Consider the following 17449-nt stretch of genomic DNA (forward strand, 5'->3'; position numbering starts at 1 on the left):
GCTGTAAAAATCAGTCATTATAGTTTAATTACTAACCATTATCCCGGGTGGCTAACTCCACTTCCTTCTAAATGAGTTTCTTCTTTCATTTCGTTTTTTAAATGCCACCATTGGCATTCTCTAACAATAGTATTGCACTTTATGTAGAAGGCTGTGTAAGTTACACTGTAGAATATTTAAATTTTGTTGATTCCTCCTGGTACCAGAGAGCTTCTTTTTCCTTCTTCTTTTTGAACTGGCCTGTTTGCTGTTCCACTTCAGGATAGAATCACACTTAAGTTTTTACATAATGACAGAAGTTGAATGTTTCCTGCCCTAGTGTTTATTTAGTAAAACATTTTACATTCCTGGATAGATACCAGTCTGTCATTAATGGATTCTTGGCTTTGGGCCAATAGCTAATAGTTTTATTGGTCCTCATAACATAGCTATGTGATTTTTGTAACCACAAGGGGCTCTTTTCTGTGTTTTTCTTTTTTCTTTTCTCTTTTTCTTTTTTTCTTAAATAACCTAACAACCCAGAGGTGCACCAAATTTAAGAACAGAGCATTTCTCTTTAACTTATTATCTACTCCTCTTCATTCATTATTTTTGCTTTTAGGAAATTCTCTCATATCTTGGGGTATTTTGAACAAGGGTTGGACTCCATAACTTGGTTCTATTTCCAGCTTTCTCGTTTTTCTAAGCGAACCCGGCAACACTCGTCTCTCTGCGAGGTGGTGTCTATCTGCCTATCGAAAGAGGGGAGGGACAGCGAGGCTTATTTATAGCACTGAGGCTTGTCAAGCTTTATTTGACTGCTTGGAGCATTGGAGTAAGGGGAAGCAACGTCTGGGAATCTTGGAATTAGGTACTCCCCAAAAAGAGAAGAAAGCCTTTACAACTTGGTGAGTGTGAGTGAGCATGTGCATTTCATGTATTTTTCCCCCTTAGACACATAGGTATTAGCTGTAAATTCAAATCCTGCTATTTTGGTCCCGACCTCATACGAGGCTAGGCTGTGGTGTCCTCATGATTTCCACGCCATTTCCTCTCGGTAAGGTTCCCTTCTTATACTTCCCTCCCTCATGCATTTTTACATAGAAGTTAAAGGACTTTGTGTCTCTGAATTCTCCCCCAATTCAGTCTTCTCTCAAATGCGTAAGTGACTATGCGATTCCAAGATCACAAAACCATCTTGAAAGAAGTTAGACATTGGTCGTGGTGGTAACTGGGCCGTGTTCCAGGAATGGCAGACCCTGGTTTTTCCTTTGCCTTAATATCTGCAAAACTGCAACAACCAAACATGGAAGTAATAAATGCAACTGTGGAAAATTTGTAGAATATAAAAAATACAGAACAGGATAATCACTCGCACCTCCCAGTCTCCATCCCCATCCCTGCCTCATCACAAAGGTAGATACACATTTTAGTTTATTACTTTCAGTAGTTTTTTTCTCCCTCTAGTTTTTCAGGAAGCAAAGACCATTCTGTACTTTGCATTCTGATTTTTTTACTTGTTATATAATGTTCATTTCCACGTGCCATCTAAACTCTCTATTAACGTAATTTTAAAGGATGTACAATATTTCTTCATAAGAATTAAACTATAATTTATACAACTGTCTCTCAATATTGAGCATTTTGCCTTTTTTCTTTGAAATTATGAAGAATGTTGTAGTGAATATGTTTGCACATGTATCCTTATCTGTTTCTTAGGATTCTTTGCCCCATTTTTAACCCAACCCCATGGTGCATTAGGCGAGTCCAGTTCTGTGGGTGGACATTTACTTCTGGCAGCTAATTCCAGGGAAGGTTCTTTGCCCAGGGACTAGGAAATAAGAATGTTCTACTTTTGGTGCAAGAGCTTTGCCTTCAAAAAGAGGTAAGATTCTGAGAGTTTGGTAGGTGAGGAGAAGGTCCTTATTAATTCTCAGAGGGAGGTTTACTCTCGTTCAGCTGGAGAAGTTATGCTATGACATATGTGCAAATGCATTTCGGTGGCATGGCACAGCTGGAGAGGAAAGAGCGCTTTGGTGCCACAGGTCAAGTTTACTTAACACTGCGATGTTTTAACACGGGATGATGCCAGTTCAATTAAATGTCTCAGAACAACAGTGTGTTTTTTAAGGCAATTCTTTGACAAAACAAAATAAATGTTTTCACTTCTGAAAACAGGGCCCACAAATAAATCAGATAGTACATACGACAAACCAGCCACTAGATAAAATGTATAGGAAAACCAAGATAAAAGTTTCTTCATAGGAGCATCACTAATCACTGCCATTAATCCCTTTTCCATAATTGCTCATTTTAGGTTTTCTGTGAACTTATGTATTTTACTGTCATGTTAAAAATTATGTATGATTTATTGAACTTAAGTGAAAAATAATGGCTAAAAATAAAAGCCCTTATTTTTTTTCAGGTGATAAAGTTATTGTTAGTATTTTGACTTGCTTAGCTCATGCCTTTAAGTAGAAGCATATTTTTGCTGTTGAGTCCAACCTCACTCTCTCTTCCTGTTCATATCAGAGCCAGGTATACTTGGAAGCAGAGTGGAGGAAACGAGTTATTGCTCACGCTATTGCTGATTATTAAATTAAGACTGTCACTTATCAGATTTTAGGGGGAACATTTTCTTCTCTCTGGATAACATAGAGCTCCTTTGTGTAAGTTCTGTTTAGTCCGCCACACTTAGTTATGAATTTTGCTAACCAACTTGGTTGATGGTTGAGTAAAACCCCATCCAGCAGGCCAGCAAGAGAACAGCTTCTCTCTTGAATTACCTTTGTGTGAAAATCTGGGGTACCCAGATGGGTTTCGAAGCCCAGAGAGACGACTTGATATTCACAGCAGTGTCTGGGGCTCTTGGAGGTCCCACACTGGTATTCTCACTCTGGCTAGAAGAAGAGAGGGTGATGACTTTGGCTGTGGCTGAGACTTTAGTTTGGCTCTAGCCCAAGAAATAGCTAGTAGAGAGGCATAGTTCCAAGATCAAGAGGATGTAGTTTGATTTCCCACATGAGGGAAAACTCAGATTTACCTGAACAGCTCTCTGAAGCAACCTCTGGCCTAACCACATAGCTAAGAGAATAGAAAACCTGGGTCCCTTGTAGAGAAGAATTACATCTTTTTCACTTTCATCTCTTCCTTGGCACTTAGTACCACGTTTTGTGTATCATACGTAGTTCGTCATTGAACATTTGTTGAATGAATCATCAAACAAATTAATTAGGATCGGGTATTAAAAGCTGAACTATATGAAATGAGTCAAGTCTAGTACTAAGTCTGGGAGTCTGCATTTTTGCCGTGTGGTACGTAAGGCCATAGGGCACAGAGACAAAGGAATTGTAGGGGTTCCCTGTGTACCCTGATTCCAGTCCTTCCAAATGGTTATCAGGGAGGGTGACTTGTTCTGAAGTAGACTCTGAGGAGGGGACTGAGCAGAAGGTGGCCACCTGGGCTGCAGAGAGTTCTCACTGAGCAGGGCTGACTATAAACAGGAGTGTTTTAAAATAGCAGGATGATAACGTGAGGGATTCCACAAATGAGCATTTCTCTCTCGAGTTCCCTCTTCTTAAATGGGTTATGAAGTAATGCTCTTGTCTATGCATTTTCCTTTCATTTTGAACTCCCCATCTCGGCCTGAGCAAGAATTTTGCAAGCTTTGAAATATGTCAACATAAAATAAGCTTTGAGACAGCTTGAAAAATGTAAGATTCATAATGGACTCCACTAAAAATATGGTTTGTTAAAAAAACAAACCAGGCTCGATCTTCCTCACTTGGAAAAACAATCAGATGGAACTTGAGCTATCACCATCCTTTTATAGATTCCTGCCCATGAGAAGTCAAGCATTTCCCAATTAAAGCAGGCATACTTGTGATGTTCCTTTCAACCACTTGCCCAATGACCTCTGTGACCTCTTCAAGTTCTACTTGACATTCTTCAAGGTTCTGACAGAGGCTACCTACTCCATGAAGCCTTCCAGACTACTCCTCACATGACAACCTGTCCACTTGATTTTACTCTCAGCTGCGTATTGGCTTGTATTATTCTTGGATGGATTCATTGGTATTTTCTCCCCTCTTTAATAGACAAGGTCCTTGGTGGTAGGAATGAAGTATTGCTCACGCTATTGCTGATTATTAAGCCTCAGCCTCAGCCTGGGAGTGACACACATTACTTTTTAAAAATTGGCCTTGTATATATCTTTATTTATTTATTATTGACACTATTACAGATGTCCCCCATTTATCCGCCCATTTGTCCCCCTCCACCCAACTCCCTCCCCCGCCTTCACCACATTACTTTTCAACTGTAAGGCAGCTGAGAAAGTGTAGCTGCCACATGGGCTCAGGGAGGAGAGGAAATAGTGTGTGGGTGATCTTGAGTAATGTCGACTATATGGCTAAACCCACTCAAACTGGTCTCCCTGTCTCTGGCCTTACCCATCCCAATCTAGCCTCTATAATTTTTTTAAAAAGGAAGGAAATCTTATCATCACACTTTCCAAATCATCCATTACCTGTAGTATAAAGTCTCAACTCTGCAAAAGATCTCCGAGGCCCTCCAGAATCAGCCCCTGACCCCTGCCTCGCAGCCCCTCAGCTGTCCCTCAGTTGCTCATAAAGGCGCTGCTTTGTCCTGCCTGGATGCTTTCCCATGTGACTCCCAGAGCCTGGAATGTTCCTCATCTCTGCCCACTCGGAAAATTCCAACTCAACCTTTCTTTTGGAAGTCTCTTCTTCTTTGAGAGCTTTTCTTGGAGCTCCCATGGAACCCGCTATAATGGCTCTCCTCTCACAGCTGTCACTGGTTATACGCCAGTGTCACTCTCTTCCATATGACCTGGCCCTGGCTTAGGGAAGATGCCTCATTCTCCTCAGCTCTGAATCATCTGCTCTAACATTGTGCCCTGCACTGAATGGGCCCTCAGGATATACTTGTTAGATGACTACATTGAAATTGAAGATACACATTGACTCTACCCACATCAAAAATAATGTGGTGAATCTGGTCTAGTTTAAAAAGGGTAAAGCTTTGTGGGGCTTTGGGCAGGTGGGATAAACTCATTTGTTGGCAGAGCCTTTGGGATCTGTGGGATATTATTGAAAACGCAGTGGTGATGGTCCTGAGTAGTAGCTACTAATGGCCATTAATCTTGCTTATGACAATAAATCTCTCTTCTTTTCAACCAGGAACTGGAAAGAAACTTTAGGATTATCAAATTTTGGTTCAGTTCGGCTCCAGCAGGATTGCCTCAGGAATCTAAGCATTCACTCCTCCTTGAACCAGGGAGGACTCACGTTACTTACTTATTTTTAAAATTGGGGCTGTGGTTAATATTTTGTTTGAAAAATGGATTCTGCTGCTATGAAATATTTAAAAAATTACTGTACCTAGTTCAACTATTTTAGAGATGGATGCACTATTTAGACATTTGTTGCAGGTCGCACGGATTATAGCAACATGAGGATTAGAGAGTATAAGATAGAGCAAGAAGGGGATACTGACCTTGACTGATCCACTTAGTAGCCACGTGACCTTAGTACCTCAGTTTTCTAGCATCTAACAGTTCCATCATCATAATATTAATGCCCTGTCCCAAACTGAATCATTTTGATAAGAATATATGTGATAGCATGCTGAAAACATCTCTACATTTTATTGTATGAGATACCTTACTGATATTCAGGAACTTTTCTCCTCTTTACTAGGATGCAAACAGACAAAAGCCACTTAAAGCTGACTACTTTGCAGGAGGTAAGAGGTGGTGTCAAAATTAAAAGTCAATCTTAGGAGATTTGAAGTATCTTACTTATTCACTCAAAAGCATTTATTGAACACCTAGTAAGTACCAGGAATTGTGCCAGCTCTGAAGCTTCTACAGCCAGCAAGACGGACAAGGTCCCTGGCCTCCAGTCCATTTGCGAATGGACTCTGAAGGCAACTTTCAAAGGGGTTCCTGATGGTATGTCTGCTGGCGTCACGGTACTTCTTGCCCATGGCAGCTTTGAAGAAAGCAGTCATTTAGAGGCTCACGTTCTTGAAAGGTTGTTATGTTACTCTCTAGTCAGACTCCTATTGTGTCTTCTTTCCTTTCTCCTCTGCATTAGTTTTAGATTTGTCCTTCAGAATTGTAGGAGGACACAGAAAGACCGGGTTTACACTGTACCAGGTCCCAGAGAAAATCTCTGTGTTAATGTCAGCATGCTTTCAGGGGCTAATTTTCTAAAATGTGTTGTCACTGCCTTGAATTCAAACTTTTCCACTCGGTGGAATCATCTCAGGTGGTGGATAAGCAAAATAACTTGACATTAGCAGTAGTTTTTTCTTTCATTGCAAAACCATGAACTTATGTATGAAACGAATGTAAATAGGCTTGCATTTTTTTGCCCCTTGCTGTAGGTAACAATGCTCAAGTTTCTGTTTGGGATTACCCTTCCTGTCCTCTGTTCTGCAAGTCTGTAGGGGTCCACTCTCCACACCAGGAATAGACACGAGACACAGGCTGGCCAATCAGGAAACCAAATGCTTTGAGTCTCCATAGGCTCAGGGTGGCAAACAGAAACACCACATTCTCTTGGTCCCTGTGACTGGTGCAGGGATGGGCAAAGGGTTGTAAATTTATTTAATTGGAATGAACGCCAGACCTTTTGTGCAATATTGGGTTGGCCAAAAAGTTAGGGGTTTTTTTCCCTGTAAGATGGTTCTAGTAGCACTTAGTTGTCTTTACCGTCATTTGAAACAATTCCATTAGATTGTATTGTGACAGCTGTCGTATCAGCATGCATTAAAAAATGTATCAAAATTGGTGAATTTTTGAGTAGCCATTTTGATATTGAGGATGGAAGAAAACAAGCAACATTTTTGGCATATTATGCTTTATTATTTCAAGAAAGTAACAACACAGCTGAAACACACACACAAAAAGATTTGTGCAGTGTATGGAGAAGGTGCTGTGACTGATCAAACATGTCAAAAGTAGTTTGTGAAATTTAATGCTGGAGATTTCTCGCTGGATGATGTTCAACCGATAGAACAGTTACAGTTGGTAGTGATCAAATCTAGACATTGATTGAGAGCAATCAATGTTATACCATGCGGGAGATAGCCAACAAACTCAAAATATCCAAATCAACAAAGTTACTGGTGAAAATGAAAAATGTGCCTTTTATTTTATGGAGAAAAGTATATGAACTTTTGGGCCAACCTGATGCTTTTTTCTGCTGGGGTTGCAGAGAGAAGCATGTGTTTTTGGAGTGCCGGTGGCCCCGGGCAGAGCATGTCTGCACATAGAGACACTCAAAGGAAAGTGGCACGGAGAGATGGAGAGAAATCCTGGCCCCATAACGTTGTTTGTGTCACCTGATGCATCCGGACCTAAAGCCAGACTAAGCCTGAAATTTTCTAGTTATGTCAGAGAATAAATCTGCACCACCATCAGTTTTTTTTTAAGTCATAAACCAGTTTGAGTTTTTCTTTTTAAATCACTAGATACTTTTTCAACAGTCTGGACTAATACTACACCCTAAACATTCATTCAACAAGTGTTTATTGATGGGACAGTGGTTAAAGCACAATGGTATGACTAAGATCAAACGGGTGCGTGAATGAAAATATGTTTATATAAAATTGTCATTTGGACCTATATTGGATTTAGTTTGCATTTGTTTGGATTTTTAAAAGGTCCTTTCTGTACAAAGATTTAATCTGGGAAGGCCTCCAATCTGCATACAATTTGTTGGTCACAAAGTTTAGGTTGATTATGTATATAGGTTTGCAGGGAGAAGTTTGGTTAAGGTCTGTTTTATTTTTTTTAATTTTTAAAAGAATTTTATTGTATTTTTTCCATTATCATCTACCCCCTTATACTACTCTCCTCCCCCGCTGCAATCACCACACTGTTGTCCACGAGTCCTTTTTCTTTGTTGCTCGATCCCTCCACCCCCTAGCCTCCAAGTGCTGTTTTAAATACTTGCACATTGGTATTTGACTCTTGAGGTCTTGATTTTTAATAGATCATATCGTATGAAGGTTTCACATTATCATTTGGAGGAAATTCAGATATGCTGAGATGGAGCGATATCCGGAGATATTCTCTGTTTCTGGAATTTTGATTTCTATATCCTGTGTTGGATAGCAAGATATGCGCATTAAACTCTCTTCAGGGGAGACCTGCCATACTGCGCAAAACTGGCTCCTAACCACTAATTAAAAAAAAAATCCAACATGACAGGCAGAAAGTTCTGCTCACATGAGCATCACTCAAAGCTCGGGTTCATGGCTGGTTCATCGATACTGCCCTGGAACCGATCTGCTTTCTGAGGGCTCTCAGCTTGCTGAACTGGATTTATTGAATATCTGTTGCTTAAACCGCTTGCCAGTGTCTCATCCCAAAATAATGTAATTCCTCCTGAAGTGTTTGTTCGCTGGTGCTTCCCATTATGTTCTACGGGGATTTTTTTAGTTCGGTTTTGTCACATCTTGTTCCATTTTGTCACGTTAGCTGATATTTCGTAATGGGAGGGAGCAGGATAAATAAAAAAAAAACATGCATTAGCATGGGTTTAGCTGGACATTCTAAAACAAGTTCCACATCATTTGACCAAAATGCTGCTTTTTAAACTTAACTACAGTATCATCATCACATGTATCACAATGAACAATGTTCCCTAAATACCATGAATACACAATTAATTTTCAGTTTTCTTTATTTTTCTCTAAATGTCATTTTACAGTTGGTTTGTTCAAATCAGGATCCAAACAAGGTTTATACATTGCATTTACTTATGTCTCCTGTCTTCTTTCATCTATGTAAGCCACCCCCTTCCCCGTGCTGTTTATTTGTTGAAGGGCCTGGGTAGTTTGTTTTGTAGAATGTCTCACATTTTAGGTTTGGCTGATTGCTTCCTTTGGTGTCCTTTAACTCACTATTTTATTCCTTTTATTTTCCTATAAACTGGTTGTTAGGTTAGGTCTAGGATTAATTAGATTCATGTTCATTTTATTTAGGCAAGACCAGTTGTACTTCCTATTCTATTGTGTCAGGAGTCACATAATGTGTACTGCTTTTAGAGCTGCTAAGGTGGAGCAATGGGTTTGGGTGCTGTCGGCCTCACCCAATTATTATATAAGGTTCACCCTCATCCATTTGGTTTTACTGCCCATTTTCAATGGTTTTACTGCCCATTGACAATTGTTGCCCGCATTCAGTCTTTCATTAGGGTCCACAAATGGTGCTTTATAATTTTCTGCTTTATTAGCTAGAAATCTCTCATAAAGAACTCTCCTTCTGTCATGGATGCTGTAACTATATACGGAGAAAGGGAAGTAGCCAAACATTACAAAGCATGATTGACTTTATACCTGGGGACCCAAAGTGTCATCGTGGCCTGCTTTTGGATAAGGACACACAGGGCCTCAGTGACAAGTGGAGTTCTAGCTCAGATCGGGTTCCTAGTGGGTCCCCTGAGAACATAAACACACCTGGAAACACTTAGTAGTTGGTTGCTTGGCTTCTGGAGCAAATGCTCTTGTAGTGGAGAAAGGCAAGTGGAAGTCTCTGCAACTGCCCTCCCCTTCCAGCCAAGAGAGCAAATCAAAACCAATATTGCTTTGCAGGGGAGTGATAGAGAAGGCTGCCACCTTTAAAGGTCTAACACATGCAAGGATGGTGGCCCCTATTTTGTCCATATTTAATTCATTAGTCTGATCCTTACAAAAACCAGGTGATCATGGAAAATGATAGTAGATCCTTACATACCCAACCAATTAGAAGCCCTTATGTAAGGCTGCTCTTCCAGATGCAGTGTCTTTGCTAAAACAGATTGACGTGGCCTCAGATATACAAGAGGTATGGAGCTACTGATCTGAGAATCTGGTAAAGGATTTCCCCCACCCATATCAGAAAAGAGGATCAGAAACAGTTGGCATTCACTTGGAATGGACAACAGGTGGCCAACCTTGCCCCACGGTTATCTGGATGGGTAAAACTATGTACGAAAGGTTGTGAAAGTTTCAAATCCAGAGGAAAGGAAACCTCAACTAATCATTTTCTGGTTTTATGGGAAAGGAGCAAGTCTCTGCCATTGGTTTTGTTTCTGATCAGAAGTCTTCTGTACCTGAAGACCTAGTGAAGGTCATCTGTACGACCTAGTGAAGGTCGCCTGTAACCGGTTGGGGAGAATGCCTTTGCCGCTCAGGACCCAGGAAGGGTCATTCAGGGCTGATGAGTGTTTCAGCCCGAGGCAACGGAGCATGTCTCTGCCATGACTGGGCCTGGAGGAGCACGTCTCTGCGGAGGCACCAGTGGACGTACTGGTACAAGAGAATGACTCTACCCGTGTACTGTTCTTCTAGAACTCTGTCTGTGTTTTGGATTTTGCTCTGTATCTGCTCTGAAAAGGAAATTGAAGATTCCAGGGAAGGTTAAAACTTCACACGCTGTAGGAGGGCGAACAAGGGAGAGTGTAAGATATGTAAATGAAGAAGGTGTATGAAAGGATATCAGAAGGAAAAGGATTTTCCTTCGCACTTGGTATTTTTCTCCCTACCTGATCCCTCCAGAACTTGGCATTCTGAAGGAGTGAGTGATGGCATAAGGTTCCTTTGCATGAATCCATTAAGACCAGTCATTAATGGTGGTTTGTGAACCGAGATTTTGAGTGGAATGTCACGCCTGAAGGAGCATGTTTGGGTTCTGGTTGTCACCAGAAAGTCTTGAGGAATTGGGATTGACTTGCGAAACTAGTGAAAGCCCACAAGAAGAAGCCTGGTACTTTGGTTGGCTGTGTGGTTCGTGGCAGTTTTTCCAGGGAAGGAACTAAGGTTGCTTTCCTGAAAGATGGCAAAAAAAGGAACCTGTAGGCACAATGGAAGTCTCCAGGATTTGAGTGAAACAACTGGTACAGGCGAAGCCAGATGGCAGATGTGTGGCTCTGCTTCTGTGCCCCAAGGGGCAGACTGAAAAGTCAACCTGAAGGTTCCCTGTGTGAGTTCCAGCAAAGAGGGCTTGAAGATCGTAGGTGATTCAGGCTGTTCCTGGTGTGTTTATGCAAACGAACAGGCAAAATTAAAAGCTGGACTCAATGTAGTCCCTTTAATAACAATGAGGGTGATCTTAGGGAGAAAAATCTTGGTTCAAGGAAAATCACAATGCTCAGTATTGGACATCAGAATGGTGCAGCTAACTGTCTTGAAAGTTTGTTTTCATTTGAAAGTTGAAACTTGTTTTATAATATCACCGAAGATGTTCAATTTACAGGCACGAAGGACCTGTCAAATTGCTACTGTTAGATGTCATTGCAGCAAGGGCCTTGCAACTGAATGTCTTCCCAGTAGACAGTCTCACAGGTACAGAGACTGACCTAAATTAACACGTATTCTTCCTTCTGTTTTTATAGGGCGTATGCCTAAGACCTCATTACCTGAGTGATTGGTTGCAATATAGGCCTCACTTAAGGAGCCCATCTTCATCATCGTCCCTGAGACTCAACGGTTTGACTGAACTAAATGGTTGGGCTGGGGTGGTCTGTGGGCTTCACTTTAAACTGATTTTCCCTTTTCTGTCTTAACGACTTGGACAGAAAGGGCCCAGAAATCTGAAAGGAGGGAAATTCCAATATATTCTCCTCAGCCCAAGTTTAGTGGGCCACAAAGGTTTTGGATAGGTGTAGCATGCCTTGCACACCTTCCTCCAGATATGCCATTCTGTACCTCCAGAATATGACAAGGGTGCCAACTGTCTAGTAATGCCGGTCTTTGGACATCGAGCCTGCAACTTCCTGGTGACAGCCAACTGACCTGGACTCTGTAAGGTCCTTCCCTTTACAGGAAGGATTCCCTCCGTGCTGCACCCCCCCGCTTTCAGGGCACCCCTGACCTAAGGGTAGGTAGGATGACATCCATGTCCAGCTGGAAGTAGTTACAAGAAGATAAGACCTTCGTCCATTGTCCTTTATATGATTATAAAGGGGTCGTATATCTGAAAGGAGGGATTTGTAACAGGATGCAGCCAAGGGGGTCCCAAATAGGGATTTGTAATGGGGTCCAGAACTCGGTATCCAGGAAATATTAGAAAAAAAATATATAGGGTGTCCTCACCCCAACAAGTCTGAGCTGGGGGATGGGATACATAGAGCAGGGCCATTGAGAGTTGTTTTGAGTAGCAATAGTTTTGCAGATAACCTCTAGAATGGTCATTTAACATATCAGTAACCTTTAACTGGTTTCATAGATATGTTAAACAGCTGTGGCCATGCTTTGAGCCAGGAGGATAGGAGTGATTTCAACCCATGATGTAACTGGGAGGCAACTCCCCCTGGTTACAGCACCTGCGTAAGAGCTTGGAGATGATTGGATCCACACCACAGGGTCACACCTGCCCGAACTTATTATGGCAGCCCAGTAACACTGGAAAAATACAGGAATGCTGGCAGCTGTGGCCAATTGTGGGAGGAGGTGGAAACACTGTGGTAGAGGAAGATTGACACTGGGATTTAAACCCAGGCGTGGCAGCCATGGGAAGTAAGGCTTTGGCAGAGAAGAACCATGGACTTCTATTTCTTTTTCTGAGATACGATACCTGGGATGGGGCAGAGGGGGAAGGAAGGACTGTGCGTTTGTGGGTATTCTAAAGGACTTTGGGATCTCAGTGAAGACGTTAAGTTATTACTCTTAAGTTTGTATAACTCTTTGAGTAAATAATCCCTTTTCTTTTCACCAGTCTCTGGCATTGAGAGATGTCTTTCCCTGGCAGCGGGCAGGACGAACCTAGTATGGGGTGGGGGACCCCAGGAGCACAAGGATGGATCCATTCGGTAATAGTATATCGTTCACCACCCCCCGCCCCCACCAGGTCCGTTCTGTAACAGTATCTCACCTGTTCTATGTTATAACATAGTTCAAAGGAACCTGGTCCACCTGGACATTCAGAACATAACACTGATCTACTCTACTGATGACAACATGCCAAGCAACCAAATGACTAAAAAGTGGCAAGTAAATTTAGAGCACTGATAACATTTGTGGACTCCACAGGATGGGAGATAAACTGTAGGAGATTCAAGGGCCTGCCTTATCAGTCAAACTTCAGAGGTCCAGTGGTCTAAGAACATACCAAGACATCCTCTTCAAAATACAGGACAATTTACTGCATCTAGCACCTGGAAGTAGCGTATTTCAAAAGTGGGTATTCTATGGCAAGATGCAAAGTGCACTGCTGAAAAGAATTGAAAGAATTTAGCAACTAGTCAGATCTACTCTTTGCACACACATAGAGACAGAGATGATGCTGAGGTTTTAGTTCTGAGAGACTGAGACAGTGGTGATGCTAGGAACTCAGTGTTTGCATGAAAGATGGTAAGTTCAGTTTTAGGTAAATTTAGTTTGACATGCTTGTGAACAGTGGACATGTTGGGCTAGAACCTGTAAGGGATGTTAGGGCTAGAAATAACATGGCTACAATAGTTGTTCATAATTATTTATAGGAAACCAATGATGTGATGAAGGCTGGAGCTAAATCTTAGCTGTGTGGCACAAGAAAGTTAATAAATGGCTTCTTAAGATGCTAAATTTATATCCAGGGAAAACTTGTAGTTTATTTGAGAAGGGTGTCATCAACATAGGCATAATTGTTGAAGCTATTCATTCCTTCATTTACTCATTATTGATTCATTTATTGATGAGATTTCTCATGAAGAGAAAGGGCAGAACAGCACTTTCCATTGCAGATGTATGGCAGAATCAGCTGGTGAATGGTTGCTCTCTACCCCAGACACACTGGACCAGAAACTCTAGCGAGAAAGAGGAGGACTTGATGCATATTTCTTTCCAAAGTACCACAGGTTATTCTGACCTTCAGCCAGAACTGAAAACCATCAACTGAGTGAAAAAACACATACTTGGTGAACAGCTCATTTAAGATGGAAAAAGAGCTAGAGAAAGACACGGAGCATGAGGAGATTGGCAACATAGAAGATGGTTTAAAAGAGGACAATGGAATCCAGGGGAACAGAGAACTTGAATGAAACTGTGTGGGTGTCTAGGAAGTGGGTGGAGGACAAAATGAACTTATAACTAATGTTAGGTAGGGGATGGAGGGATTGAGCAAAAAGGAAAAGAGTCTCATGGACATGGACAACAGTGAGGTGATTGTAGGGGGTAGGGAGTATAAGGGGGTTAAGTGGTACTGGAAAAATACAATAAAAATTAAAAAAATTAAAACAATAACAAAAAACAAAATGAACTTATAACTAATGTTAGGTAGGGAGGCATGGTGGAGGAAGAGAGGAGCAGCAGTGATTTTTATTGAGAAGGAAGAAGGCAGAGGAGGCTTTGTGGAGAGAAGGATGTATGTGTATTATTTTTACAGGAACACAATGGCTCTTAAATCATACTAAATTGTGGTTTTGGTGTCAAGCATGGAGTCCCATTGGACAGGTGTGATCATTTGGAGCACCATTGTCTAAGAAAGAGGTATGTCCACAGGCCCAAGACCAGAACGACAGAAGCAAGACTCTAGGGAGGTATGAGAGGGCGTATAGTCAGCACCTCCTGATAGTCCCAAACTTAAGCCATTCTGGGGGAGCTACCATGGTTGGCATCAAGATGATGCTTTCATATGGACAAGGTAGCAGGTTTGGTGGGAAATTGTGGTAGGATCATTGTCCTGTGTTGTTTTGCTGATTGTAGATCTCTTATGAGTCTGTTTTTCCCTTGTCATAAAGGAGAGTCTCTCGACAGTTGTAGTCTCTCTCAGCTGCAGAAGAGAATGAAGGAGAAGCATTTGGTCCTCCTGAGTCAGGAACTTAAGCTCAGGGTAGTCAGCAATGTTCAATGCAGTGACCCTTCCTCTCCAGGAGGGTCTCTTTTCAGACTTTAACCTGAGGTTTCTGCATAGTATTTGGGAAGGAATACTGTTTTTACTGACAAGAACCTTCCAAGTCAGAGTATGCAATGAGGAATCTTATACATTTAATTATAATTTCTTTTTATATGTATTTCTTGTTGATTTATTTTAGGAAAACCTCTTCCATGGAGAGGTCAGAACTAGGCTATTATCTTCTCATCTCCAATTTTTTATTGCAAAACATTTTAGAAAACTTGAATAGTAGTATATTGGTCAATCAAATTATTGCTAGCTATACTCAACAATTGTTAACATTTGGTCCATTTTGCTCTACCAATTGATATTTTTTTCCAGAATCACTTGAAAGTAACTTTCAGAAAGTAACTTTAAGTATTTCTTCCTGAAAATACTTCATAATTCTTCTCTCAAAAATAAGGACAATTTCCTACACAACCACAATACCACTATTATACCTAAAAATTAATATCAATTTTTTATTTAATCTAATACCGAGTTTGTATTTGAATTCCCACTGTCCTGGAGATGCCTTTTTGGCTGGATTAAAAAAAAAAGCAGGATCAAATTAAAGTCTAGGCACTGCTTACAGTTGTTGTGTCTCTTCATGCCCTTTTAATCTAACACAAATCCCCATGATATGGGTCACTACTAGTTACTTGAGGCAAGGAACATATGTTAATACATTTTATCTCTAGTCTTGAACTTGACCGACAATAGGTTTAATGGTAGGTCACTGCTTTTGTAGCTGCCCTTGGGTTGTCTTTTCTCTTTGAATCTGGGCTGGTCCTCCAGCTGCTTTGCCCAACAGACTGGTAGATGTGATGTTCTGGAACTTCTGAGAACAAGTCTTTAAGAAGACTTGGCAGCCCTTTCTGAAGAAGTCTGATACCTAGGTTGCTATGCTATAAGAAGCCCAACTTGGTTACATTGAGAGGCCAGCTGGAAGAGAAATGAGGCCCTAGCTGAGCACCCTGATGATGGACAGCAACATCTGACCAGCCACGAGAGTGAAGCAATCTTGATAGTGGATCTTCCAGCCCCAGTTGACCTACCGCAGCTGATGCCATGCGGAGCAGAGGGGAGGTGTCCTCACTAAAAACTTCCCAAATGGCAGAATTGTGAGCAAATATGTAAGTGTTCTTTTAATCAGTAAGTTTTGGGGTGCTTGGTATTCAATAACCAAAGAGGATACTCAATAGCTGTTTGTTGAACTGGCCTGGATGAAACCTTGAAGAGAGGTAATTTGGGAAAAGTGGTCACAGATATAAGGAAAATACAGCTTTCTGACTGAATCAGCAGGTACTTATGTTCTTCTCCTTGATCACAGTGAATCAAAACTTGGCCGAACCCTAAAATCAGTGTCTGTCTTCATCCTTGCCTCCCCTCAGCCACAGTGTCCTTTCCTGTCCCAGTCCCAGCCATTTCTTTGTTCTGCACACCTGACTCCAGCAGGCTTTTATAACCTCACAGTGCCCACCCCCCCAGCCCACAGCCCCACTGCATGCTATGTCTCAGCTCGTCCTTAATGTCCCAGGGCATCTGATCATGTTCTTTCTTCTCTGTGCAAAATGCCATCCACCCCATGCATTGTCTGTGTCTATTCAAATGTCAAATGCCAGTACTTCTGAGACCATTCCAAATGCTACACCAGAATTCATCTGGCCTTTCTCTGAGTTCCTGCAGCAGTATGTCTACACTTCTCTAATCACATCTGCCACATTCTGTTTGTACTGCAGTGATTTTTGCATATCTCTTTCCTGTAGCTCATAGGGTCCCGGAAGCAGAAGCCATGTCCTCTAGTTGTTCTGTTCCTCTCATCACATTGCTTACACAGCCTGGCATGGGACAAGCACCTAAGATTAGGGTATTTCATGGCCTGGTGGTTAAGAGTGGGTTTGGGGTCAGGGTGCCAGGTATCAGACTTCCTCTTACATACCAGCTGTGTGATACTGAATAACTCCCCTAAACTCTCTGTTTCTTGGCTTCATCTGTAAAATGTGGATGGTAATAGTACTTACCTCATAAGGATGCTGTCAGGATTAATGAGATACATAAAATTCTTGGAATAATGCTTGCCATTTGGTAAAAACTGCATTTTAAAGGTATTTAATCAAGAAAATCCACTGAAGTGAATTTAGCACCTTTCTTATTATACTGTAGTTCTTTCTTTCTCTCTAGCTCCCACCCATATTGCAGGCTATATAATTTTCTACAGCAAGTAGCATTTCATTGAATTTAGAGGGAGTAAATAAGGGTCAGCCTTCAGGTGGAGGCATATTATGATGTGAATAATATGATATGTAGCCCACAGGAAGAAGTTGCATCTTAAATGCTCAGAAACTTCTTTAAAAATTTCTCAAAATAGATGAATTTCAGACAGAAGAAGTATTTGTGCATGGGTATGAAGGAGGAGAAGGGTGGGACTATGAGAGAATAAAGTCCCTGGGTTTTGGTCTAGAGTGGATGATAACTATTTCTTAAGACAACGGAGCAAGCTGGTTCCTCTTCCCATGTCGAAAGTCCTTGGGTGGGTTGTATCCAGCCAGGCCCTATCCCTGTGCCAAATGCACTTGTTTATTTCTACTTTCTTTTAGGAAC

This window comes from Desmodus rotundus, chromosome 8, assembly GCF_022682495.2.
Source record: "Desmodus rotundus isolate HL8 chromosome 8, HLdesRot8A.1, whole genome shotgun sequence".
Lineage (NCBI taxonomy): Eukaryota > Metazoa > Chordata > Mammalia > Chiroptera > Phyllostomidae > Desmodus > Desmodus rotundus.